A 26,751-nucleotide genomic window follows, 5' to 3' on the forward strand; every position below is an offset into this window, starting at 1 on the left:
CAAGAAGCTGCTGCTGATGGCTGGTATCACAACGGGGGGCTGAGGGCTGCACTGACACCCTGAGCAACGAAGCCAAGACTAAGCTAAGAGACGGCACCTTCGGTGCCATCTCTTAAGACCTACAGCTGTCTCACTCCTGACCTCTGGAAAGATACCATGCGCACCCAGTCTCCCTGACTATCGAGTACAGGCCCTCCACAGGGTTTCTGTGCAGAGACCTGGGCTCCAGCGGCACCGCCTCCTGATTTTGTACAAGGGAAATAGGGACTTAAGCCTGTTAAAAAAGAGTAGAGTGAAATGACTGCTTAACCACGTGGGGAAAGAATGAAACTATATTCTCACCTTATACCACAAACTAAAATAAATCCCAGAAGTTTATTATTAAATGTATAAAATGAACTGTTTTTAAAAAGACAAGAAAATGCAAAATATCATTTATGTGGTCTGAGTGTGGGGAAAGGCTTTGCAGGTTTTAAAGCCACAAGAAAAGATCACATAAGAAAGAAAACAAATAGATCTGTACACATAAAAGCTGTAAAATTCTGTTTATCAAAAAACATCACACATAAAAACCAAGAGCAAACAATAAAACTAGGGAAAATATCACACAGAAAGTACAGATAGGCTAAAATTGAAGGCACTCATAAAGCAACTAAAAAGACAGCCTTCCCCCAAATGGGGGAATAAAATTTGTAAATTAATAAAACAGGAGTAAAATATATTAAATGTTCTGCCTCATAAATAATAAAAAATCATCAAACAATAATGAGAAATCTTTTTCTTTTGCCTCTAAAACTACCCATACTATGTGTTTTTTAAATGACAGTGCTTAGCAGTCCAGTGCTGTGAGGGGAAACTTATATATTGTTGGTGGGTGTGAATATAGTGAATTATATCCAGAACTTTAAAAAAAGCTCAAATCCTCTGACTACAGTAGTTCCTCTTTTGAGTTTATCTTAACCAGAAAATAAATTTTGTACAAGGATGCATATTATCATAGTATTTACAATATAAAATCAAAAAGACCTAAATGCCCAACAAAAAGGAGAAGGCATTTAGAGCCGGTGAGATCTTATTCAGGAATTCATAATAGCTAGTGCTTCTGAAGATTATGTAATACATTAAAAAAGTAAGATTAAAAAATGTGTATATTGTAAAGAATGAGCTATGTTTTATGCCTATAAATGCACAGGAAAAAACAGCTGGTGTGTATGTAACTGGTAGCTGTGGTGGGAGTGAATAATAATACGGATAACACTAGCCGGGCGGGTGGCCTGATCTGCAAACTCAGGCCCACCGAGGCTTGGGCACTGCATCTCTCTGCCATGCTGCCTGACGATTCGTTTTTTCCAGCAGTTTCCTGTACTCCCCAGTGCTCTACAATGAGTATACATTTGCAATCTGGGGGAAAAAACACAAAACTTCTTAAAAAGTGACTTGGGGTCAAGAAGCCGTGTGACGGCCTGTGGTAGGGTCCTCCCGCTCTTCCCCTTGGCCGTGGGCGGTTCTTCAGTTTTCCTTCCCGCTCTCCCACTCTCTCCAGTGTAAACCTCGGAGCCGCCTGGCCTGCCGAGGGAGGGAAGCCCCTGTGCAGGGCGGCGCCGTCCGATGGCCGAGGGCCAGTCTGGCCGACTCGTTTTTCTTTCCTCTGCCTCCCTCTTTTCCTTCCCTCCTGCAGACCCTTAGGCTTTCTAGCACCCACTGGGAATAAGCCTGGTTCAAGGCTCTGGTTTAACAAAACAAAACAGGGCATCCTGGGGTTAACGCTGGGCTGGCCTTTCACAGTTCTATGATTAAATTGCATTTTTCAGTGGTTCTGTCTTTAAACTCAAACCCTTTTAAAGAGAAATTTAAGGAGAGCAAAACATAGGAAACAGTGCCAAATGCCAATAACATATTTTAGTCGTTTGGGGAATGGGCAGCTTTAGAAACCGCAAATTCCCACTTATGCAAGGGCTGCTTGAGCTTTTTTCTTTATTGCTTAGTGACAGAAGCCTGGCTTTAGACCATGGTCAGAGCTGTTCTCTCTTGTTTTCTTTCTCTGTCTCTGAAAACAGTTATACAAGGTCTGAGTTATCACAATGAGAGTTGGCTAATCAAACAACAAAAATCATGTTCTCCTGATGATGTGGCTAGTTCAGGCTACAAGGCAGACATCCAAGTCTGTGTCCCAGTACCTGTCATACCTGCTCAGCAGGCTCGGTGCAGCTGAGCCATGCACTCCAAACCTGGGAAGCTCCACACATGTGACTTCACCACCAGTCGGCAAGGCTTTGGCACCACGTGCTCAACTAGCTATTCTGTGTCCTTTCTCTCAAAGACAGTGTCTGAAAGGGGCAGGTAAGATGTGGGTATTCTTTTGTGAAAACCATGACTGACACAATAGAAAATGGAAACAATCCCAGAGGGCCTTTTTTTTTTCTGTAGCCTTAGATCTATTCTATCAGGGATTATAAACCCAACATCAGAGTCCTATGATGCGGCTCTTCTTCTCAGGCTCCCACCATCAGAGCTAGATTAAGGTGTGGCCAAGTGGTCCCAGGGCATGCAGTGGTCACACTACCACCAAGTAAACTGGAAATAAGGTGCCAGTGAGCTCAGGTGTTCATAGCCATGCCTGAAATTACTGGCACTGAACTATTCTCACCTCAGGATAAGTAGATGGCAGTGAAAATTTAAAAAAAAACCCTTTACATATTGAGTACTAGCATTTTGGTGGTAAGTGTTTGTAAGGTGTACAGACTGACTGTAGACCAGAGGTATAGTTGGGGAATGAAGCAGCTCACATTGATCTGAATTAGCAATCAGCTTCTGTGGGTGCAAGAGATTAATTTTATTCCCCAAAGGTTAAAGTAAACTGATTTGGTGAAAACTGAAAACAGAAAACCTAGAGAAAATAAGAACTATAGAAAACCTGGAAAAAGATGCAGATATCCTTAACAACCTACTAGCAAACTGAATCTAGAGACCTATAAAAAGAATGATTATACACTATGACCAATTGGTAATCTATCCCAAGAATGCAAGGTTGGTTTAACATCTGAAAATCAAGCAGTATAATAGACTTCATTCATAGAATGAAGGACAGAAACCACATCTATCTCAATAGATGCAGAAAAAGCATTTGACAAAATCCAACATTTCTGTGTGATAAAAAAATAAAAACACTAAACTAAGAAGGTAACTTCCTGAACCTGGCACAGGCTGTTATGAAAAACCCAGTTAACAACATAATTAAGGTGAAGACTTAAGACTAAATATTAAAGACTAAATATTTTCCCTACTAATATCAGGAACAGACTAGATAAATGTTCTCACCATATCTATTCAACAATCCAGTCAACCATGGAAAAAAATAAAAAAACTCCAGACCGGAAAGGAAGAAGTAAAACCACTGCTTGTCTCAGATGGCAAGATCTGGAACACAGAAAAACTGGAAACATTTTGCTGACATGAAAGTCAGAAAACTTTAAAATATATATATATATCTGAACAAGACTTTGTAACTACATCCTTGTATGTTGCTTGGAAAGTAAGACTGACTACCCAGTTCAGAGTTATGAAAACACTAATAGGAATCCTATTCTAAATAAACCAGAAAAGTGGTGTCAAAGCATGTAATAAACTCCTTATTTTCAACATAAAGAGGTATAGTGCATTTTTATTAATGGCTATTAATTTCCCTTCCCCTAACTACTAAATACATTATATACCATTTGGGTACATATTGAAAATATGTTTAGAGACTATTGGTGAGTAGGATGCCAAACAGTTGCCTGCCTGGTGTCCACATACTTCATCTGGCCCCGCCTCCTGCAAGTTCTCTGGATCATGGCTACTTTCAAGAAAACAAAAATGGCATTAGTCTGATAGGCCTATTCCAGGTCCCCTTGTACTGAGTCATGAAGGACTCCATGTGGATGTGGGGTGTAGAGTCAGACTAGAAACAAGTCATTGCTATCTGCTATTGAAACTGAGGCTATTGGGTAGATGAAAATGAGAACCTTTAAGGCACAAAGGAAAGCCCTGTAAGAGACAAGGCTACTCAAATAGCTTAAGAGTTAGTAAAAGTAAACGTTCCATGCAACCCAGTAATATCCACTGAGTGTGCAGAGTGACCCAGGTACTTGGGAATGTCTAGGTCTGAGAGCTCTCTAGTTTCGACTTTCTTTCATAGAACAGTGACTATGGCAATGAAATTGTTACTTTGGGTTTGTTGGCCTTGAACTTGCCAGATCTTCCATAACTAATTCAGACATATCCTGACAAGCTACCTTAAAACTTGGAGTCTTTGAACTTTGCTTCTTGTTTGTGCTTTGGTCCTACAGCTAACCCTTCCAACCCTAGTCTTCTTGACATTAGGCATCTAGAGCCTCCTGCTCTCCCTTTTATAAATATTTCTGCATCTCCACATGGCCTCTTTCCAGACCAACTCTTAAATTTTATGTGAAACAATGCTGGTCAAAGCAATGAAAAACCAAAAAATGACCTTTTACAATCTTCTTAAATATGTCCAAGATTTTATCTTCTCTATTCTCCAGAGTCCCAGTAACAATGGCAGCAACATTAAAGAGAAAAAAAGGGCAAGTATTTGTTTCTTTTTTAAAAAAAATATCTTATTTCTTTTTTTTATTTTTAGAGAGAGGGGAAGGGAAGGAGAAAGAGAGGGAGCGAAACATCAATGTGTGGTTGCCTCTCACGTGGCCTCCACTGGGGACCAGGCCCACAACCCAGGCATGTGCCCTGACTGGAAATCGAACTGCGACCCTTTGGTTCACAGCCCGTGTTCAATCCACTGTGCTACACCAGCCAGGGCTTAAGTGTTTCTAAAATTGAGCTGTGAACTCTCCATATTGTAATGAAATAAACATATCTTAGCAGGTGTAAGTAGGTGTTCCAATGAACTGGTTGTAATCACTAGTTATTTTAGAGACACCTTGTCTTTCAAAAATTATTTCATTAATAATTAGCATGGCAGTCTTGATAGGAAAACTGTAAACTTAGAGAACAGACATAAGAGAATTTCACAAGCAGGAACTCTCTAATAATTTCCCTGAAGAAAATGCTTGAGTGCACTTCAGAAAGAAAGACTGGCGTGACTCCACAGCACCCTTCCTGAAGCAGCCATGACTACTAAGCAACCGAGAGGCCTCGTCCATGGAGAGAGGGTGACTAGCAATGACACCCACATTTCATGTTTCCTACGTCAGTACAACTTTTTAAAGGTTTTACGATTTTTAACTTTGCCAAATAAGGGCACTAACATTGAAATCTATTATCTAGCATCACCACTCCACAAGAAAGGAAGGAGGTTTTATCACCTAAAAAGTAGAAGGAGTATGCTTTCAGGAAAAAAGGATATTTTTAATGGAATATATGTGGTGTTATTGAAAATTCACCACATTGTATTATTTTTCTCCTTTCTGTATGACCTGGTGAAAACTCCATCCCAGATGAGCCCTCAGCCCACGGAGGGAAGTTGGGAATGTTTGTGATAAGAGAACAGGGAGCTTTTTGTTCTCGCCAGACCAGTGCTGTAAAGCGAGTTTCAACGCAGAAGAATGCGGACAGTGTTTCCCAAACTTCAGTTACACGCAAACACCTTTGCAAGCGTCATAGCTGCATTTCACCTGTGTTGTTATTTACTCAGTTTCAGCTGAGTCACTTGTTTACTTAAATGAGTTTATTTTAAAGTGGAATCCTTACATGAATATTGTTAAGTCGAGAGCCAGTAACTCTTGCCACACTTTAAGATAACACAACTGCTGGAAGGCCCTGAGCCTGCAGCCGACTCTCTGTTGAAAAGGAAAATTAGCAAGTGTTAGGGGTTCAAGTCCTAGCAACACCAGGATGAAACTTTCTGTTGGATTTAACCTGAAGGACAGAAAGAGGATTGACAGAAATAACTCTCTCATTATGTAATTGAGTGTCATTTAATGCCATGACCACGGACTGCCTAAACGTATTTCTTGTATGGACTAATGCCATTTTGGTAGCCATTTATGGAATAGAGGTGTCCTCAAATAGTAATTGAGAATGCTGGCTAAATGAGTCTTCTTGAGTTCAGATTCTGAGACTTCTCCATGTGCCAGCTGGTGACCATTGACAAGTTATTTACCTTCTCTGCCTAAGGTTTTTATCTACGAGATGGGGTTAACAGTCACGCCCACTTCAGAGGCTAGTTGTGAGAATCAAATGAGTAGATACATGTGATGCTCTTAGAACTGTAAATGCCATACCAAGAGCTCAAAAATGTTAGTTACACTTGTTATTTCACACTTGGAGGAACCCAAAGGTCTATACTTCACATTAGACTACACCAGACATACAGCAATGCAGTAACACGTTTCTGGAAAGAACTTATAGCTAGGGGCAAGATGACAATTCCTTGGATAATTTGAATTAAAATGAATGACTTGGTCCACATGCATGTAAAGCAATTTATTGTTCATTTGGTTTAAGTTCTCTTCCATGCTCCAGTTACTCGGTCAAGGGCGAGTCTGAATGATGTATTTTTGTTTTTAAGGCACAGTCACAACGCATTTGACACAAAAAGGTCATACTGTAGAGCACGGCTTTCACAATCTTAACTGCAAGTCACTCTTTAGATAAATAAGGCCATCCAAATACATTAGGTTTTAAATTATGAAATCAATGTCCCCTCTGTTTAGAGTAAACAACAGAATTGTCAGGTTCAACCCTCAGAGTGGCTACACATGTTATGATTTAATTCTTATTATGAAATACAATAAAGGAGGACTTATCACTAAACCATCAAATAAATAAGCTAACATCAAAAAGCAATGGTTCTAGGGGGCTCCTGAGATGGATTAGTGGGTCTTGAACAGGAAAGACGAACATTAACATATCCTAAGCTGCTGCCTTTCATGTGTCATCCCTTTTGTCCCTGGAACTATATTTAGTACAGAGAGAACAACAGCACTGCCAGGGCAGTCAAGTAGAAAGAGAGGGTATTAATTTAGTAGGTCTTGGTCAAGGTTAGGGCAAGAGATAGTGGACAAGTACATATTTAATTTATCAAAATACAAGATAAGGTCATACTGGAAACTTGAAGCAGTCTCTAGACCCTACACGGAGTCTACCTTGACAGTGGCCTGAGTGACAAAAAGAGCTGGATTTTAAAAATATCTTGTCTTCTTCAGTCCCTGACAATTTACCTTCGGACAGTCTCTTCCAGCCCAATGGCATGCTTCCTGGTAACATCTTTATCGCCTTCCTCTCCTCCCCTTTTAACTTTTGTTGGTTCTTCCTCACCATGTCAGGTTGACCACCTCGGCTTTTCCTTTCTGCTGTCAGGGCCCCCCTTTTGTAACTTGCCTACCTTTTCCCCACAAACGTCTTCATTGCTAGGCTTCTCCTCTTCGATTAGGCCAAGTTCTCGTCCTCATTTGCTTTGTTCTTTTAGGCAGGTCTCACAATTCTTCTATTGAATTCTGCATCAAACATTAACTATTCTTTCTTAAAAGTGTTACCTGTCCTTTCCTACTTCTTCCTCCCACACCGTTGTCAAGGACATTAAACAAAATATTTCTTCACTCTACTCTTATTAAGTCTATAACAAATGGAATGTTCCAGATCCTGACGGTGGAATTTGGTCACACCTTTTCACGTGCCTTTGCACTTTCCCCCGGAACCTGCTTCTCTTAGAAGGCTTCCCTGGAGTACTTTAGGAGACCAAAAGAGCTGAATAAGGTCAGAGGTAATGCACTGAACACCCCCTTCCCCTTCCTTCACAAGTCTGCGTCTGGTCTGGGTATCTAATCGAACGGAGTACCCGAGGTTGGTGTTCAATAAATATTAGCTACTAGCAGTTGCTCTGGCTTTTAGAGAATTCTACACCTTACCTATAAATGGCCTCTGTGTTCTAGGGTAACTCCTCCCCTGGAGCTGTCTGGTTACTTAACAGTGACCTGAAGGGGTCATTTATGAAGGTATAATAGTGTCCTAGAAACATCACCTTACCACCAACATAAAGGAGCAAAACCTCTCGTATTCACAGGGAGTCTGCAGCACCGTGGCACTGTTCCGGGTGCTGGGGGCGTGGGTGAACAACTCAGACCAGGCCCCACTCTCCTGTTGCTTCCGAGAGTATTTAAAGGCCAAGGAAAGTGATCACAGTCACACTGATCAAGAAAACCAGGTTGAACCCATCCTTCAAAGAAGAAGGAGATCGATTCGTTGGTGGACGGGGCACTATGCTAACCAATACTCCACCCCCTGAACTAGGATCCACATTTAAGAGTGGGCAGAAGGTTTAAAAAAAATCCTAACCCAACCCAAAAGATAATGGGAATCATCTGTGCTGTTCTCATGTGCAAACCTATAATTTATGGAAAGATGGGAAAGAGAAAGTCCCTGAGGAGGCCTAGCCAAGTTCTGTGGTGAAAATTCAACTGTACTCCAAGCTCAGACTGGAAGAGGTGGGGGTGGAGAGGAGCAAGAAGCCACAGTAAAAATAACACATCTTGAGGCAGCCGGCTCCCTCTCTTCTCCCTTGTTCCAAGGCCGTTCCTGGGCCAATGCCTTCCTCCCTTCTCCCTTCCTCCCGCCCCCCCCAGTACTCCCCCATTCACAGGTTCTTACTTTTCCTCTGTTTTTCATTCATTATGTAAGAACTCAAACGGGCTGTGGTGCTCATAATTCCTGTCACAAGGTAGTGCCAGCAGTATAAATTACAGGGCATCCTAGGAAGCAGGTAGTTAAGATCAAGTGAGAATGTGTGCTTTATAAAATAAAAGGGAGTTACTGGGAATTTTCAAGTTATGGAAAGGAGACCATTTCCTTAAATACATGACTGGATATCACATACATTTGCTTTGCCTGTCACTGTTTGTGTACACTTACACGTAATTTACTACCAAGAATATGCTATAAGATCTGATAACAGAAAAGACCATCACTCTGAAAGGCAATGTTACTTAGCGATAACACCCCACCAGACTGACTTTCGAGTTTCAGCTCTATATCATAGTGACTACATAGTGTACTTTTTGCCCCTTCTATTGGGTTATCATCACATAACTTTATAAGGGGTATGCCTTTTAAAGGGTCTAGTTACTAGTAAGGCAGCTACTGTTTTCAAAGTATTTTTAATTGCCAGTACCAGTGATTGCTGGGCCATTTGAAAAAGCATTTTAATTATACCTTTTAATAATTTGCTAACATACTTCAACAAAACTTCAACATATATTTTATTCATTTCCTTATCAGTCATATAAGGTAAATTATTATCCATGTCAGAGATGGAGACATTGAGGCCATCTAAACTAGAAAAGATGGGTAGTGGTGATGGGAATAGGGTGTCAAATAAATGTCAAATTGTCCAGGCAGGAAATCCCCTTTGTGACATTTCTAAGTTAAATGCCTGTTAAGGTGCTCTCGTCACTACTCATAGACAGCTTTAACTGCTGGTCAGAAAAAAAAATAGAAGGAAAGCACCTGTGTTCACAGGGTGCAAGATAAAGCCATATGACAGCGCCACAAACTCGTGGCACCTTGTTAACATGACCGTGGGTGCTTTCCACAGTGGGGCTCCCACAGCACTCGCTGTGTGTCAGACATTCTTTCAAGCACTCGACATATTTGTAACAACCTCGTAACTTTTCGGGGTATGTGCTTCATCCCCGTTTCACAGATAAGGAAACTGAGGCCCAGCAAGTGTAAGTAACTTTCTTAAAGTCCCAAGGGACGCAGCCAAGATGCAAACCCAGGCTGTGTGGCTCTAGACTCATGCCCTGAACCACTGGGCCAACCTGCCTTTCAGAGGGTGTGCTGTAGCTAAACAACAGACTGCGGTTAATGAAAGGTTTACTGGGAAAGCAGTTGTTTGAACTCGGGACCAAACAGCCCTAAAGAAAACACAGGAGATAAATGTTGCCGAGGTCTTCAGTTCACGGATGCTCACTTGGTGCAATAACAGAGCTTGAATTAACAGCCTCGTTTGAGTTCATTCTCGTATTGTCCTTGCCTTCGAAATTGACACATCCATTTACCTCATACTTATCAGGCACTTCCTCTCGCCCAGGCTCTGCTCTTAGTAGTTGGGACCGGGATGAGTAAGATAAGACTTGCATTCCAGGATGAACCTTTCACTTATGGAGCAGGCCAAAGAACTAGGTAACACAGGTGCATTTTATTTCTGGAGTGGGTCAACAGTCTTGGCGAGAACCATCAAGTTGTCCCCTTTCTGCTTCCAGCCTAGGAACTGAGCTCACCCCACAAGGGGGGCTTTTTCAGCACACTGCCCACCTAGAATGTGTCTTGTCTTACACATATTTTGAATCACAGCATCACAGTACATAATAGCTAGCACTTAAATATTTGAAAGGCTGTAAAATATAATCTGTAAGTAAAGGAGTGCCGGTAATTTTCTGCAGTGCCCATAATCACTTTTAAGATGATAGTATTCTTTCTTTTTATTGTGGTAAATATACATAAAATTTACCATTTTCACCATTTTTAGGTATATCTCATAATCACTTTTGGTTACACTTCGATAACCTTTCTAAATACTATGGCTTCTTTACTTTCAACCACTTCATGGGTAATAAAATTGTAATTCAAACAATAAGCTGGTTTCCCCAACTAGCATGCCTGGCCATATTAGTATCTCAGAAAGACCAGCTTCTCTCCTATGCTGGGATGACTTCAGTCCTTGTGGTGCCCCTTCCCTCCCCACCCCCGATAAATTCAGAAGCTACTCAGAGGTCTAAAGTTTCTTTGCCTCCCTCATCCTAAGCAGCTGAATCAACTTCTCTCTCCACCCCTTTCATTATCCCATTCCATCCAACCCATTGCCATCGGTGGGGTGGAGACTCAGCTTATAAGTGTGCTGAAGAAAACCCCAGAAGCAAGAAACTAGAATAACTTGCTCCTGCTAACAAAACAAACCAGAAAACACAGTAGGGGCCAAGACCTCACAGTAGCTGAGTTCCAAATCCTTCCTTATCCCAAGGAGACAGACTGCCTGCCTCTCTATTCTGAGCTCAGGCGATGTGGCTTAAGAAACTCATAGAAGGAATTCAAGCCTCAAGATCCATTTTCAGCCTTCGCCAGATCCCATGTGCCTTTTTCTCCACACAGCATCCTGCATCCAAGCGTGAAAGCCCATGTAAAGACCACTACGTCTCACTCTGAAAGACCCGAATGTCCTCACGAACTCACTCCTGGCTGAAAATGCTGGACCCATGGAGATGGAGAAAGCAGCAGCCAGTTGGAAAACAAAAAGAGAGTTGTTATCTCCATGTTAAATTAAACTCAGATCTGCTTAATATCTTGGCCAACTTATGCCACAACTATTTTGGCCCTTTCTACCACCCAAAGTTTTCTGTGGCCAAAATGCACCGCCGAGCTGCTGTTTGACGCTGCGTGCCAGCAAGCCTCTCTGCCAAAGCTGAGTAACACCCTTCCTCCTTCGGGTTTTGGGGTAGCAGGGGAAGACTGCTAATTCCTTTCGTGACCACTGACTAAGAGCTGAGTGGCCAAGAGTTCGGTAAATTATATACACACCTAAAATGTCAGCTGCATCAGAGATTTTTTTTTGCTTTCTATACTTCCAGGAGCTAAAGGGAACCTTTAGGCTGAAGGCAATTCTAGAAGAGTTGGGTTTTCTAACCACATTCTGTAGGAGGGACACCAGCAGAAGTCTGGGCATGAGGATCCTGAGTAGCGGGGAATCATCTTGGTAAGTGTATATACCAATGATTTGAGCCAATAGAAGAGGAGGGGAGTTAAAAATAGTCACAGTTATGAACGCAGGTGCACGTGTGTGCATGAACACACACACATGAGGTAAGAGAGAAGTTACCACCAAGGTCTGTTTGGGAATCTGACTAGGTATAAACACATAAACACACACTGAGCAGGTCAGCCTTAGCCATGAATGCAGAATGTGCCAACTCTAAACTTTTAAAAAGCAAAACGAAACAAAAAGCAAATTTATAGTATCACAAATCCATATGTAAGAGCCTGCTTTTCTTTCTGGACCAGAGATTAGTATATTCCATGGGTTATTGAGCTTTGTTCTAGAACATTGCTGCTGCTGACAAGTACAGGCCACTCACTGGGTTGGATGGAATGGAACTATTCTGACCACCACAGTGGTGGTTAAAGCGAACCTGTAAAAACTGTAGGGGCTGTGGCCTACTTGGGAGAAGGCGGGCCTGGTCACATCTACACAGAGTCTTTGGGCACTGGGACTTTGGCCTGTGTGTGGTGCTGGCTCTCTGGGGCTAGTTGTGGATGCATTTGCCTGGTTCTGTTCCCACTCTACCCTGCTGTTCCTACGACCACCCAGTGGAAGGACTCGGGAGGGTTTCCCCAACAGTGGGGCCTGGCCCTGCTGCCTCCTGGATCTTGGTAGCAGCTGGCCTCGAGAACTGCAGGATGCCGGTGCTACAAGGAACCGGTATAATATGGTGGTTTGGAGTGTGTGCTCAGGAGAAGGGTGTCCTTCAGCTGCTGGGTGGATTGCGCGGCTGGTCCTATTCCTTATGCCTTACGTTTTGATTAAGTCTGAAACACCTCGTACTAAATCGAGGAACCAAACAAAGGAGGGTGTGTGCTTGGCTACTTGACTCAGGGCAAGTTCATCGCAGGTGTGAAACGTGGGCAATAACAGCGTCCACCTCAGGGCTGTAGCCAGGGTTAAACAAGGTCATCTGTGTCCACTTCAAACAGTGTCCAGCCCGAAGTTAAGCACTCAGTAACAAAAGTATCTAGCATTTTGGAGGCATACAACTAGTAGATATTGTTAATATAATCATTTAGTGCAACTTTTTCATTTTACAAGTATTTTAAGTACCAGAGAGATCGTGTGACTTGCTAAATGATAAACTGTTGTTGTCACCTTGGGTCCTAGGTTTTGTAAATGTCCCTCTCTTTCTTCTTGACTAAGTGATGTGAAATGACGGTGAAATGAGCAAGCCCCTTGCCTTCAGTGAGATTGTGCCTTAACTCTGGATTGAAGAAAGCAGACGGAAAGCCCTGGCCCTTTGCAGCTCCTTCTGCCTGTCTGTCAAATGACCAGCCCCAGCCCCCAGCACGCAGTAGGCAGCGAAAGGAGAAAAAGATGAAACTCAATAGTTTTATTACCTATGATCGCCTGTACTACTTTCTCTCTGTACCCTTGACCTCTGCTCCAGCCAAGAATCCATTTACAATACCCTTCCCTGACTTCCTTTTTTCTTCAGCTGTAAACCTTACCTTACAATGTCCTATCCTTTTATTGTGCCTTATGCACACCTGGGCTGCAGTGGGCTCTCGGCTGTCAGCCCAGCACAAACACCAACTCCGCAGTTCACCGGATGACTGACTGATGCGGCAAGCCCCCTCGATGGCCTATTATGTTCTGCATATTTTTATTGGCCAACTCGTGTGTGCTGGGTATTGTTCTAACTGCCACTGGATAGTAAGGTATTAAGAAAATAATTTATCTGCCTTTAAGGAATATATAAAGTCAAAATATTCAACTTATTTATATAAGCTATCCATATCATATTTGTGAAAATGTTTGAAACAGCTATTGAATGACAAAAAAGTAAATTATCAGCTGACCCTTGGCAAATGAAAGTCTTGACATTTGTCGCTTGGTGCTGAAGGGGCTGAGTATGGCTCTCGTGCTCAGGTCCTTGCTGCGCCCATGGCCTGGCGGCTCTGCGCAAACTGGCTGGGAAACCCCATAAAGTCAATATAAGTAATTTAATTGCTTTTCAAGTATAAAAGTCATGGAACCCAGGTCCTAAAGCTGGAAGCGCCTATACAAATTGCTTAATTCAACCTTTCGCCTCACAAATGAGGGAACATAAGACTTAAGAGGTAAGGTGATGAAGGTGATTTCTATCCAAATATGACTGTGATTCTTCTTTTGGGAACAGATGTAGTACAAAGCCAAAGCCTGAAAAAAAGGTGGTCCAAATTTGGATGTACTGTATAAAACTGTCATTTAAAGATGCCACGTATCTTTAACACACTGGTGAACAGGTCTGAGAATCATCCCTATGAGGGTTAAATTGAAATCCATTAAAGAAGAGGCTGAGCTTTCATAAGGCCCTGAGAAGTGATAGGGATGGGGGTATTTTAAGAAGTAAGCTGTGCCTCCACTCCTAAGATTCAATGGAACACACACATTCAGGGAGATGTGTGGAATTTAAGCACGATTCAACATCAGTTAATTCTACGAGTCAAGGCCCTTCAGTCCAAGCTGCCTTCCACTTCCACGTGAAAGGAAGCTAGAAAGCCAATTACTCTCACAGCAGGGCCTCTCCCTTACTGCAAGGGCAGAATGTACTGCACATTCTGTGTGTGCTTTACATGCTAGTAAAACTATAATTGCAGGTGGGAAGACACACGGGTTCTCTTTGTTTCTGCCAACATTTCAGTCTGGTAAGCTCCTCCCTTTTATACCTGCAGAAATAGGGTAGACGCAGTACTTTTAAGCAGAAACAATATTTATGATTCTACAGAATTGATATCTTTGCACAACCCACTGAAAGGGCATGCATTCTTCAAAGAGACAGGTGCTGAAGGTGCCTAGCATTTTGGGGAAGCCAAGACCAACCTTCTGGTTCAAACTCTAAAGTCCTCTCAGCAAGACCAAAGAAGGGGGTGAGCTCAGAGGGCCACACTTGACTGCTCTAGCATAACCTTACAGAGATCCCATTGCCTGGGGCTGAGCTCTCCAGGTGCAATTCCTCTGTGCGGCCACTGGGGGAAGGCTAGTCTAGGACCACCTGGGGGAGTGGAGGGGGTGGGAGGTGAGCCAGTGGGTAGGAGGAGGAGGGAGGTGGATGGAATGAAGCCATTCGGGGAGGAAGCTTTTCCTACCAAGGTGCTGGTCCACCTGGTTACTGCATAGTTGCTGCTACAGCAGAATCCTATGGCCTAGACACCGCTGCAGGATCTGAAGGGCACAACTGTGGTGCAGCAAGCATTACTTCTGTGGCTACAGCTGGAGTCTAGTGTCCGGAAATGCAGTCTTGGTGACACAGAAGAAAGCTCCCAGGAGCCATGTGTGAAGAGCCCACATCTCATAGCAACACCAATACTAGTCTTTGTACAACTAGGAAAGCTCGTATCTCCTCAGCCCTGTGTGTCACCTTTTTTTTTAATGATCTCTTAACTTTCTATTTGCCTCTCAATGGGTGTCCAACTTCTGCTGCCTTAACACCTCAGGACTTTGGTGTTGCTGACCTCAGACACCACTTTGCTGTCCACAGTCCTGCAGATGGTTGTCTTTTGGATGAACTGCATTGAGTTGCTGTTGTCTAGGATGCTGCCAAGATCAAAGTTCTCCCCTTCTTCCAGCAGGCAGTGATAGGTGGTGATCTCAGTCTCCAGGCTGACCTTGATGTTCAGCAGGGCCTCGGCTTCTGGGCTTGGTGCTGCCCCTCTGCCCGGTGTCTGGGTCAGCTCTGACTCCAAGTGCTGCAGGATCCCATGAGCTACTCCAACTGCCTGGCACAGCACAACTCCACCTCCCTCAAGCTGTTCTCCAAGCTGGCCTTCAGATTTCTCGAGTTCAGGTTGATCTCCAAGGACTGGACTGGACATCTCAGCTTTGTGAGTGTCGTGTCAGCAGCTCCTGTCTCAGCAGTCTGTGAGGTGACCCCCGTGGTACTCTTCTCAGTCTGCTGGAACAAGTACTTGTCTAGCTCCACTCGGTTCTTCTGAGCCAGCTCGTCTTCTGGGCTGGGATATACACCATGATCTTGCTGAGTTCCAGGGTTTGTGGCCATCCAATTCTATGGTCGACCCAGAGTTGGCAATCAGGTTTTGTAGACTATGTACTTCCTCCTCATCATTCTTCTTGATGAGCAGCTCCTCCTTGAGATCCTCGATCTCTGTGTCCAGCAGCAGCTGGGTCATCTGGGTGTCATCAATGACATTATGGAGCCCAGTGATGTCCCTCTTGATTGTTGCATGGCCAGCTCCTCTCATACTTGACTCTGAAGTCATCAGCAGCGAGATGGGCATTGCCAATCTGCATAAGGATGAGGGCATTGTGCACAGAACTTGCAAAGGTCTGAGCCTTCAGGTCCTCATGATCTTGAAGTAGCGCCCCCAGTCTCTGACCTGGCATCCTCTCTTCTCCAGTTGTTCCCAGATTTTGCTCTCCAGCCTCACATAATCAGCTTCCAGGCTCCTCACCCTCTCCAGGTAGGAGGTCAGGAGGTCATTCAGGCATTGCCTAGTCTCCTTCTAGTTCTGGACTCCCCCTATGTCTGCCAAATCCCCAGTTATCCCTGCAGCCAGGCCCCCGGGCCCCCAGCCACCCCGGACACCAGTGGAGTGGGACATGGAGACGTGGGAGCTGGAGCCCCTGGAGCCTGCACAGACACCGGCTGCAGTGCTGGCCACCTGCACAGAACCCAGGGTTGGTGGAAGAGCTGGAGCAGGTGCTGAAATGCCTGTTGTTTCGGAATGAAAGTGAGAGGCCAAGACTCAGATTCAAGCTGCTCGAGCAGATTCTAAGTGGCTGATACACATTCACTCCTCTAAGCCTCAGAAAAGCCTTTTGGGGAAGGTACTACTATTCTCCACATCAGAGATGAAGTGCTTCTTGAGGTAAGAAAGAGAAGTGACTTGCCCAAGGTCACCTGAGCGAGTTTACTGTGAGCTAGGAGTGTGCACAGCCAGGCTCCAGTGCATAACCACTGTCCCATCCAGCCCCTCTGCAACGCTCAAGGTCAGGTATCATTACCTCTTTGGAGACCTTTGCTCCGGGCAGAAACTTCATCCCCAGTTGGCCTCACGCTGGCCTGCTGGTCTCCTGACAGCCATCTTAATTTTGATTTCTATTTAATTTTCCACATCACAAAGCAGTTCCAGGGAGTGGGAATCTGGTGATACTGTTTGAATATGATTTATTAGTTGACAGCTCAAGGAAAGGGAGGGCTTCCTTGCTGCTGCCTGACCTTTGTCTTCAGCATTCCTAATGTTTGCATTGCTGCCCTGACCCTGCAAAGTGACCTGGAATAGCTTGCCTGTTTCCTTGTGTGTGTCCACTTTCAGAGCCCAGCTGCCAGCCTGTGCACGTCTGTCAATTAGGATCTCAAGGGTTTGGGGTGGGGTCTGCAGACCTCTGAGGAGCACAGTCTAACCCTAAGCTCCAAATTCCTTCTCGTAATTGAGCATTCATTAGTTTGACGGAACAAAAGCAGGCATTCTCTATTATAAAGCAGAGGTCAAAACCAGTGGCTGTGTTTTGTTTGGCCTGCAGAGTGTTCAAATATTGAGAAATTTCACATAAAAATACGGATTTCCGGCTTCTTTTAGAAAATGAGAAGGGATGACAACACTAAGGCTACTAAGTAACAGCTGTCCCCTCCAGAGGGGGGCCCTCTCTCTGGTTTCTTAGCATGGTCACACCTTGGCCCTGCTTCAGGCACAGATGCCACTTGCCTGGCCTCTGCAGGGATCTAATCAACCAGACTCTGTTCTAAAGCCATACTGCCCTCCTTTAAAATGTGAACTGCATTGGGTTGGCAGCCCCTCCCACTGCGCCTGGCATACGGGCACAGCTGTCCCTTTTCTGTCCTGTCCCTAGCACCTGACACTGTAGGTGGTGCCTAGTAGATGCTTATCACTTTCTTCTTATGTGGGTGAATAGGTGAATGACTAGCCCTCAGGAAGAAAGTGGATTTGAGTGACAAGAAACCCGTTCAACAGCTACAGAAGTCCAGGCTCATTAATGCTTCGGCAGCTCCCGGAATGACCGAGGCTGCTGTCTACACCTTTTCTTTATTTGCTCGCCTGCAAAGGCCTTCCCTGCTGTCACAGATGATTTTGAATCTTGCTTAACATTCCAGGAGCAAATGTGTTGATGGTTTAATTGGATTTAGCCAGAAATTAAAATAAAAAGCAGTAATAGGAAGACTTGCCCCAGTCAAGCTTCTTTTTTTTTCCTCAAAAAGATGGGCGTGATGTGGTTGAAGGGCAGCAAGTTCCAAATGTCGATGGAATTGCAGCTACTGTCACATCCGGCCAACAGTTTTGGCTGAGACACATGCTAATGCTGACTAACGAGGCCGCCATACTTCCCGGTTCCATTTCTGGAGCATCATCAAGTGAATAGACTCCGTGAAAGCGCTAGAATCCCCTAGCCCCCGACACCTAACTAGACAGAGCCCTCTTGTGAGCCCTCCGGCCCCTTGAAAACCAACAGCAACTGTGGTGGAATGGCTGGCATTAGGCATCTGGGAGTAAAATCCCTCTGATCGTTACGAGGTTGAGCAGAATCTCGGGCGGCCTCATACTGGAGGTCCTCAGCACGCAGGCAGAGTGCAGGAGTTTGACCGCAGCCAGAAGAATCACTAGTCCTTTTCTGAGAAAACAAGCTCTCTCAACTTCAAGGTCACCATGGCTCTGAGCACAGAGAATGTGCTTAATAAATGTTTGCTAAATGAGTAAATGAACAGGGAGAAAACCCCCAGCCAGGGGTTTGGTGATAGAAAATTGGGTTTGTGTTTCAGGCGCGCAGGTTGGGATGGAGAGTTTATAAGCTCTACACCCGGTGCGGCTCTAGGCTGGGGGCTCTTTCAGAGACTATAACACTTTCACTTCTGAGGAAAGTGAAGCCATCCCATCATACTCACTCCATGAATGTCTGTCAAGACAATTTATCAAAATAATGCTGAAGCATGCAGACAAAATGTTCTTCAGAAATGTCAAAGTCAGTCATGAAAAATTTCTGCTGCTTGTCCCCAAGACAGAAACACTGCGGGTTGGGTCACCCAGGGGTTTGAGGCTGCCACGGCCTGAACGGCCTGTTCCCCCTCCCTCCGCCTGGCTCACACCTCAATTTGGAATCACAGCTTTTAGGAGGCCTTCCCTGACAGCTGAGTTACGAGCGTTCTGGTTACTGAAAACAAATGAGCCCAAAACCTAGTGGTGTAAGACAAACATTTTACTATGCTTTGATTCTGTGGGTCAGAGTTCAGGCAGGACAGCGTGGAGATGGCCTGTCTGTGCCCCACGGTATCTGCAGCCGTATCTGTAGCCCCTTGAAAGCTGGGGGGGGGGGGAATCGTTTGGAGGGATTTTCCCTCCCTCGTTGGGCGGTGGGTGGTGGCTGTAAGCCAGGACTCCTCTCGGGCTAGTTAGCGTGGCGGCTGATTAAGGGGAGTGAGCAACCCCCTGGAGCACGGGGCTGGAGCTGTGTCATTTTATGACCTAGCCTTGGAAGTCACAGAGCACCACCTCCATGGTCACAGGTCCACGCAAATCCAGGGAAAGGGAACACAGACACCCCCTACCCCCACCTCTCAACAGGAGGAATACCAGAGTCAAGTGTAAGAAAGGTGTGTGGGACGAAAGGTACTGTTGTGCCTATCTCCACAAAATAGAACCCGCCACACTTGGTTAGGTGTGTTTCCCAAGTGTCCAAATCCACTGACTTAAAAAATGCTTGTCTTTCTCTCCCATTAGGCTGTGAACTTGGCGAGAAAACGGACTGTGACTCACTCACCTTCGTGACCCCTGTTCCTAGCACAGTGCCTGGCACACAGACGAATTTAACACCTATTGGGTGAACAGAACCGAATAGGAAGGAGGAACCAGAAGGGCTCTTGGGGCCCCCTTTCATGTTGACTGTTGCTGGCATAAGGGAAGTCTGACCAGGGAAATAGAGTGTGAGGGGGAAGGACAGAAATGTCCCCCTGGGGCCAAGGCCGCTTTATGTGAGCGAACCACACGTGCGAAGGGAACGTTTGCTTCCTTATGCCTCCCAGGCTGTACATGGGAGATAACTACAAGAATCATAACTGACCTCATGTTTCCCTTTTCTTGAGCTTTTTGAAAATATTTTTCCCCTTTGCATCTCTGAGCCTTGATCACGGCAAACATGAGAGGACCCGAGAGGCTGCCTGTTTCTTTACGCTCTGACACCCACTCGAGGAGTCAGAAAACCTCAGCTTTGGTCCTGGTCGGTCACTTCACACAGAAGCTGTGTGGCTCTGGCCAGCCAGCTAGTTTTCAGTCTCGGTTTTCTAGCCTCTGAAGGGGGCATTAAAAAGGCAGACCTGCCTCTCTCACAAAGTTGTTGGGAATAATGCAAAATACACATACAAAATGAGATTATTACAGGAAACTGTGGTTCTAAACAACACATTCTTTGACAAGTGTCCTTTTAAACGGTGGAGTCTAATTCTCTTTCCCGGGTTGTGGGCCTGGGTTTGTGATTTATTTCAAATGTGTACAACATGGCGGAAGTGCAGCCGTCTGCCGTCTGCGCTTCCCCTGGATTTCCGGCTCCTGGCCCCCTACACGCCAGCTGTAGTGTGACCAGGACACTGCAGCCCGTGGGGAGGCCTGTGTGGGAGTTGAGGCCGCCCACCAATGACCAGCGCCACCTGGCCGGCGGTGGCATAGCCCACCTTGGAAGTCAAAGGCTCTGCAACCTTCTAATGGGCTCCATGTCTGAACTGCCCAGCTAAACTGACCCTGAGTTCCTGACCCACAGAAACTGTGGGACACAATGAAGGTTGACTTTGAAGTTGATACATCTGGGGTAATTTGTTATATGGCAACCAATAACTAACACTAATCAACCAATGGTGTGGCAGACATTTCCGTTTCTCTGACCACGTGATAGGTTTTGATCCAAGTCCTTTCTTGCTGTTCCTGGTGACTAATAACAAATTCATATGTGAAGTGCAGGTTGAGGGGTCAGGCAGGGGAGAGTCCAAGTCCACGCCTGGATGGATCCAGATGATTGGATGCCAAAGTAGAAATGGGGGCCAGGTAACTGGACCCCCAGGAAAGCAATTTCAGCACGGACTAAACACTGTTTAATCCTGGGGCTCTGTCCTCGTCTTGCACGGTGCTCTTTACAGCTGCAGGGCTCAGGGCTGGCCTCTGGAATCCCAGTCTCAACCGAGCTCTTCCCACCTGGAGGACGGGCTCTCTATCCCACACTCACAACACAGTGGTCTTCCTGACCCAGTTTCCCCCACGCAGCAGAGACTCTGCCCTCAGCTGGCCGCACCGTCTGCCACAACCTCTGCCTGCCTCCCCGGTCCTTCACGCTCTGTGGACCAGGTGTGTGGACACAGCTGGGTGTGGTGACTGGGTGTGCATACAGTTTCCTCTGGGCAAAGACTACCCAGCTGGTATAAAGAACAATCTGTATCAGCACCTTGTTAATTAACTGCTTTAATGGCCCCATCACCAGAATGCCCCACTGCTAACTGGCCCCATCACCAGAATGCCAAAACCCAGTAGTCACGGTCAGAACTCCAGAGACTGAGGCCTCTGGGGAGCAGTCAAAAGACCCAGACTCCAGCCCTGGCACTTAGCAGTGGCTATCACTCCGCCCTCCACCAGAGACCTGCAATGTCCTGGGAAACTGAACACAAGGCATGAACCATTCAGCACCTACCCAAGGTGCAGCTGCTTTCCAAGGAAACAGTGACTTTCAATTTGCTCTGCTGCCAACCACCCCATCGTTCAGAGGATAAAATTCAACCCCTTGCTTTCCCTCTTGAAAGATCACTTGTTAACAATCCACTTAATTTAAAAGGCATGGCTTTTTCACATATAACAGTCAGTCCTCTTTCCTAACTCATCAGCTGGGTGGTACAACCCTCGATAAAGTAGCTGACAGGGATTTAGTGGTGTCTCACTGGAGGCTTCGCACCTGGCTCAGCCCAGGTTACTATGCTCAGGGGCTTCTGAGGGCAGTGACAGCAGTGGTGACACAGGCGCTGGCCACAGCGCAGCACAGGCAAGCTGTCACACTTTGTTTTTCTGCTTGTTAAATCTGAATGCTCCTAATTGGTTGTCCTGCCTGCTAACGCCTGGGTGAACAACAGCACAGGGAGCAGGGGCGCTGAGAGGCTGTGAATACAAGTTCCTCCAGCTCCTGAGGCTTGGGGACCCGTGACTTGGTTGTGGTACTGAGGCGCTGTGTTCCCCGTGTGCGTGAAGGTCATCACCTGTTACTCCCCCGGTGAAAGGGCATCTGCGCTGGGTGCCCACTCAGGCTGGCCTCTGTCTGCTGGCTCTGAATAGCGCCCACAGGGAACAACAGTCTTGGAGTCTGTGTGTGCTGGGGCCGGGGTGGGGGGGAGGGCCATGCAAAATAACTTGCATAACTTCCTTGGGAAAGAATTCAGTAAAGTATGTTTTTAAAAAGTGGCCTCGAAATGCCTTAAAATGTCACCTTTTGGTGATCATACTCACTATCTAGAAAATCTTCAAGTTAGGACCCTGATTTGCATTATTTCTTCAGAGGACAATTCTGACAAATGTTTGGGTCCCACAGATGACAGTTCCTAAGCTCTATGGGTATGGAAGACTAGTGAAGATGTAACTAAGAAGTCAGACCGCTCTGTGGGAATGTTTAGTGTACCGAAAGTTTGCAACGTTGAACAACTCACCATTATTCCGACATATAAAAAGCAGATTTTTTTTGGTTTCAGAAATCTGTGTGTTGTTATTTTACGAATCAGTATTTCCAATATTTTGTTTAGGGGCTAACACTAACACCATTACTTTGGTTTTCTCTGAGGAGGAAGCTACTGAGGTTAGGACAGTGTGTGCGTATTCACCTGTCTATCCATCGATTCATGGGAAGTGTGTGCCCCGCTGCTCAGTATGAGCGTTCACTGTGTTAGCACAAAACAAACAGCTCAGACCCTTCCAGGCGACCCCAGAAAGGTAGTGTGCATTTGATGTACTCTTCTCTCTCTTCACGGCCCTTGGTGCCTTGGTCCCCCTCTCTGGCATCCTTCCCACCTCACATCTCTTCAGTAAGTACTCCAAACCCCAGACCTTCCATCTTCTTTTCCCCTCACTCAATCTTATCTGTTGAGATCTCTCTCCCCTCAAATGTCATGCTATGTTTTAAATTTATTGCTAAGACAAATGAATTTGTGCCAAAATAATAATTTATTCTTCTCAGGCAATATATTTCTGTTATTTACAGTCTCAATTGCCTTACCCTGGGGGCGCAGTCTGGTTTGAAAATTTAGGGAAGGGGAACAACGGGGAGGTAAGCTCTTCGGGCTATCCCACCAGAGCGGGGGAGTGTGCTGGGAGGCGGAGTGGTGGGCAGTGGAGGGAACGGGGGGAGGGGCTACTGTAACTGGCTGCCTCACCCATGGGATCATCCAGTACCCTTTCTCATGAATCACGCACAAACAGAATCATTCAGTGCTTAACTTACACATGCCCCAAAGGTGAGTAACACCAGAAGCGTTAGTCATTAATATACATTTTAGGGTTTTGTCACAAGAGCACAAGGAGCCAAAATTTAGAAGTTAAATCTGACCTTTCCTTTCAGCAAGTAGCAGGAACTTTAGAAGAATTCTCCTATCATTTACACAGAATGAGGAATGACATATTAAACCAGGGTTCTGATTTGCTCCTTACGAGCAACTACAGTCTCCTGAACATTAACTTACATATACTAATGTACTCTGCTGGTAAAATGTGGAACTTTCTTATCAGTGTTAAAACGGCTCCGGGGCTATGAGTAAGGAGCCACAGGTCACAAGGAAAGGGGCCTGGCCATGCGGCGGGGCAGTCAGGGTGTTCTTCCTGCTGGCTCTTGGGAGTGTCTCTTTCTAGTGTGTTCCCATCTTAAAGCTTGTCCGTGGATTGTGATGACGACTATACTGAAAATGACAAAATGCAAATTTTATTCTGCTTCCCCTTCTCAAAGTATCAAACCAGGAGAAAGCCCTTAAAAAGCAGTACTTCAGTTTCCCCATTCAAAACATGCACCAATAGTACTGGCAATATTGGTGGGAACACATAGTCACCATGCTGTATACCTGAAACCAATACAAAATAAAACTATTGAGATTAAATGTAATTGAGAAATAAAAATTTTTAAAGTTTTAAAAGAAAACAAGCCTTCAGATTTACAGATTTAAAAACCATGCACCAGTGCTGGTCCCTTTGTTCACATACGCTTAGTCAGTGCCTAACCCTTTAGAAGAAACCATCTGTCAGTTCCAAAAAACCACTGCATGTTCTCACTTCCTAAAAGAAAGTTCCTGTTTATATGATTTTATTTTCTGTCAATTTACCTTCAAAGAGTGCAGATTTAATAGGATTTTGTATTCTAGCAATTTTTACTTTGTTGAACAGAAATTCCCCTGCCATGTCAAACTGAAGAAATGACTATCTCAAGCTGGTGGACCCCCCGAGCTCCTGGGAGTTGGGAAGCCTCTGTCCCCACCTTCTGCTCCCCTCCATAACCCTGCTGCTGGGCCCGGGGGGGGGTGCTTGGCTCTCATCTTGATGTTCCATGTCACAGTGTTGCCACTGGTGAGTCAGGTCATGACTTGTGTTTTCAACTACTGCTGTCACGACATGCTAGTAAAATCCAGTGAGCAGCTCAATCACTGGTAAGATAAATAATTAGGGACTCGGTACCAGCACAAGCTACAAATTTTGCCAATAACTGGCAGCTTCCGGAGCAAGGGAGCTCCCTTCGTGAGGCAGTGTCTGTCCGTGCTAGTCATTGACTGGCGTCCAAGTATAGGATCGTAAAGGAGAACACATGCAAAGAGGCCAGTAAATTCAAATGGTGACAAGGGGAAAAACTGTCTTGAATGCAACATCAGAAACATTGAGGTAGCTTGAAATCTTGAGCCAAATTGTTGAGTTAAGTCCATTGGCTAAAATTTGGGGGATTGTTACTTATAAAACTGAAAACACAGAGAGAGAGAGAGAGAGAGAGAGACAGACAGACAGACAGACAGAGAAAGACAGAGGCAAAGAAAGAAAGAGATAAGATTGTAAGTATTTTTACCACCAGAATTCTTTCAGTGTCATTATTTAAAGCATTATTAATGTTTTACGTATGGTATTATTTTAAGATTGTATATACTTAAATTATCAATCCCCCGTAACAGTGTTTATTAAGTGCTTACCTTTTTTTCTTTTTGGAAAGAAAAATATCTATTGTTTTGTTTTTTTTAAATAAAAACTAATAAGAAAAATCAAATTCACTTAAAAGAAATTTGTAGCAAGGAATCGGCCATCAGGAAGGGCATCTATGTTATCATTGAGATCTATAACTCTTTAGTTACTAAAGTTTACCTTCCCCTCCCCTGAAAAACATATAAACTGAAATGCATGTTTTCAAGCTCCATTATATGAGAGAAAGGCCTGCTTTTACAGAGAACGTCATCTTAGGAGTGGGGAGAAATAACTTACTCTAAACCTCCTGAGGCTGACATGGAACAGGACGACAAAGCAGCCAGACGAGGCCAAAATGGTACAGGACAATAAGGGGCTGGCAAGTGGGTCAGTGCCCTTGGGTCACGTGCTACTGCCACCAACATGCTCTGTCACAAAGCAGTAGTATTTCCCCCTCTCCGTGTGTTCCCTTCCTTTACCTGTTTACTTGCAAGAATAGTTCAGATTCAGAAAACATGCCTGCAATTTACTCAGAAGCCAAGGTTAGATGGGGTGGCGGTGCCCTTCAGTACTGATAGCCTAGATGTAGACAGATCAAAAGCTAAATCCAATTTAAGCCACCCCAGGCAGGGAAAGCAATTGAATTAAACCTCTTCTAAATATGATAAGTTTGGGGGTTTTAAAGCCAGGCACAAAGCACCAGGCCTTAGAGTAAATGGATGCGGGCAGCTCTCGCCGCCCCGCCCACAGGGAGTTTGATGGGCTGCAGCTTTGCCTCCCTCACTTTGCTACTGAGGCTGAGAACTGATTAAGCTGCTTATAGGGCTCCGGGGGCTAATGGTCTGGCCCACCAAGATTGAAGTAAGCCGCTTGGCATGTATGCTGTGACTATTACATGGGAAAAGAAAAGAAAAAAAACAGACAGCAGGGTATAGGAAAGCTTTAAAAAGCAGGCCTTATTACGTCAAATGGACACTACTTTGACACTCTACGATGAATATGGAATTACTCTAATTCTTTCTCTTAATCTGGTATCAAAACGCATTTGTGAAAGGCTTCCTCAAAGAGAACTCACCTTGGGGCCCGCCCATTCTCCTCTTTTCAACTGCCTTCATGAGAATACATCATGAACACGCTTCTCAAGTGATAGTCTGGTCCTCAGACACTGCGATCAGGTAGAGGCCCGGAAAACATATCAATGCATAATGGTATGTCCACCAATGCTTCCCCTCGAACGCCACTGGGCAATCGTAATTAAAAATAGATGCCTTCCCACCCCAGCCGGCAGATCACCGCAGCCAGATCACGTGGTGCCGGGCAGACGGGACTGGAAGAGTGGAGGGAGCCAATGCGCACAAACAGGTTACAATCAACGCACAAGGGGAAACGAAAACTCTAGTATTCTCTCGGACTTCTCCAACCAAGTGCTCTACAATTACTTCTACCACTTAAAATAAATTTCCTATCTCGGCGGGACAAAAAGAACACAAAAGTCTTAAGTTTAAACTACTTTTAACATTTTTTTTAAAGTCTTAAAATGACTGAAGGATCTGTACAGCTTTTGAGTTGACCTCATTTCTTCCGGGCAAAACCACCAGAGAGGAGAACAACAAACAAAAGAACAGAGTACCAGTAGTTGGACACGTTCTGAAAGTTGTCGCAATTATTATTTTTTTAATAACTCATGAAAGAATCAATAGATATGCCTTCATTTAGTGTCTTTTTAAGGGAGGGAGTTGCTGATGTAAATGATTTAACCAAAGCTTAACATATTCAAAACTCGGGGTTGAACAGACAGATGTCAGTTTTCTTCCTGGCTAACTTGTCAATCATTAAAAGGACATACACTACTAGAAGCAT

General features: G+C 44.8%; 1 protein-coding gene across 3 annotated transcripts in view; it reads right to left on the reverse strand.

Annotated features, from left to right (window-relative positions):
• The window catches only part of PLEKHM3 (pleckstrin homology domain containing M3), a 146,722-nt gene that overhangs the window by 27,107 nt on the left and 92,864 nt on the right, over window positions 1-26,751 (reverse strand). The gene's annotated exons all lie outside the window — the stretch shown is intronic.

The sequence above is a fragment of the Sturnira hondurensis genome, unplaced genomic scaffold (genome assembly GCF_014824575.4).
Source record: "Sturnira hondurensis isolate 20B ecotype Veracruz unplaced genomic scaffold, ASM1482457v3 Scaffold0001532, whole genome shotgun sequence".
In the NCBI taxonomy this organism is placed as follows: Eukaryota; Metazoa; Chordata; class Mammalia; order Chiroptera; family Phyllostomidae; genus Sturnira; species Sturnira hondurensis.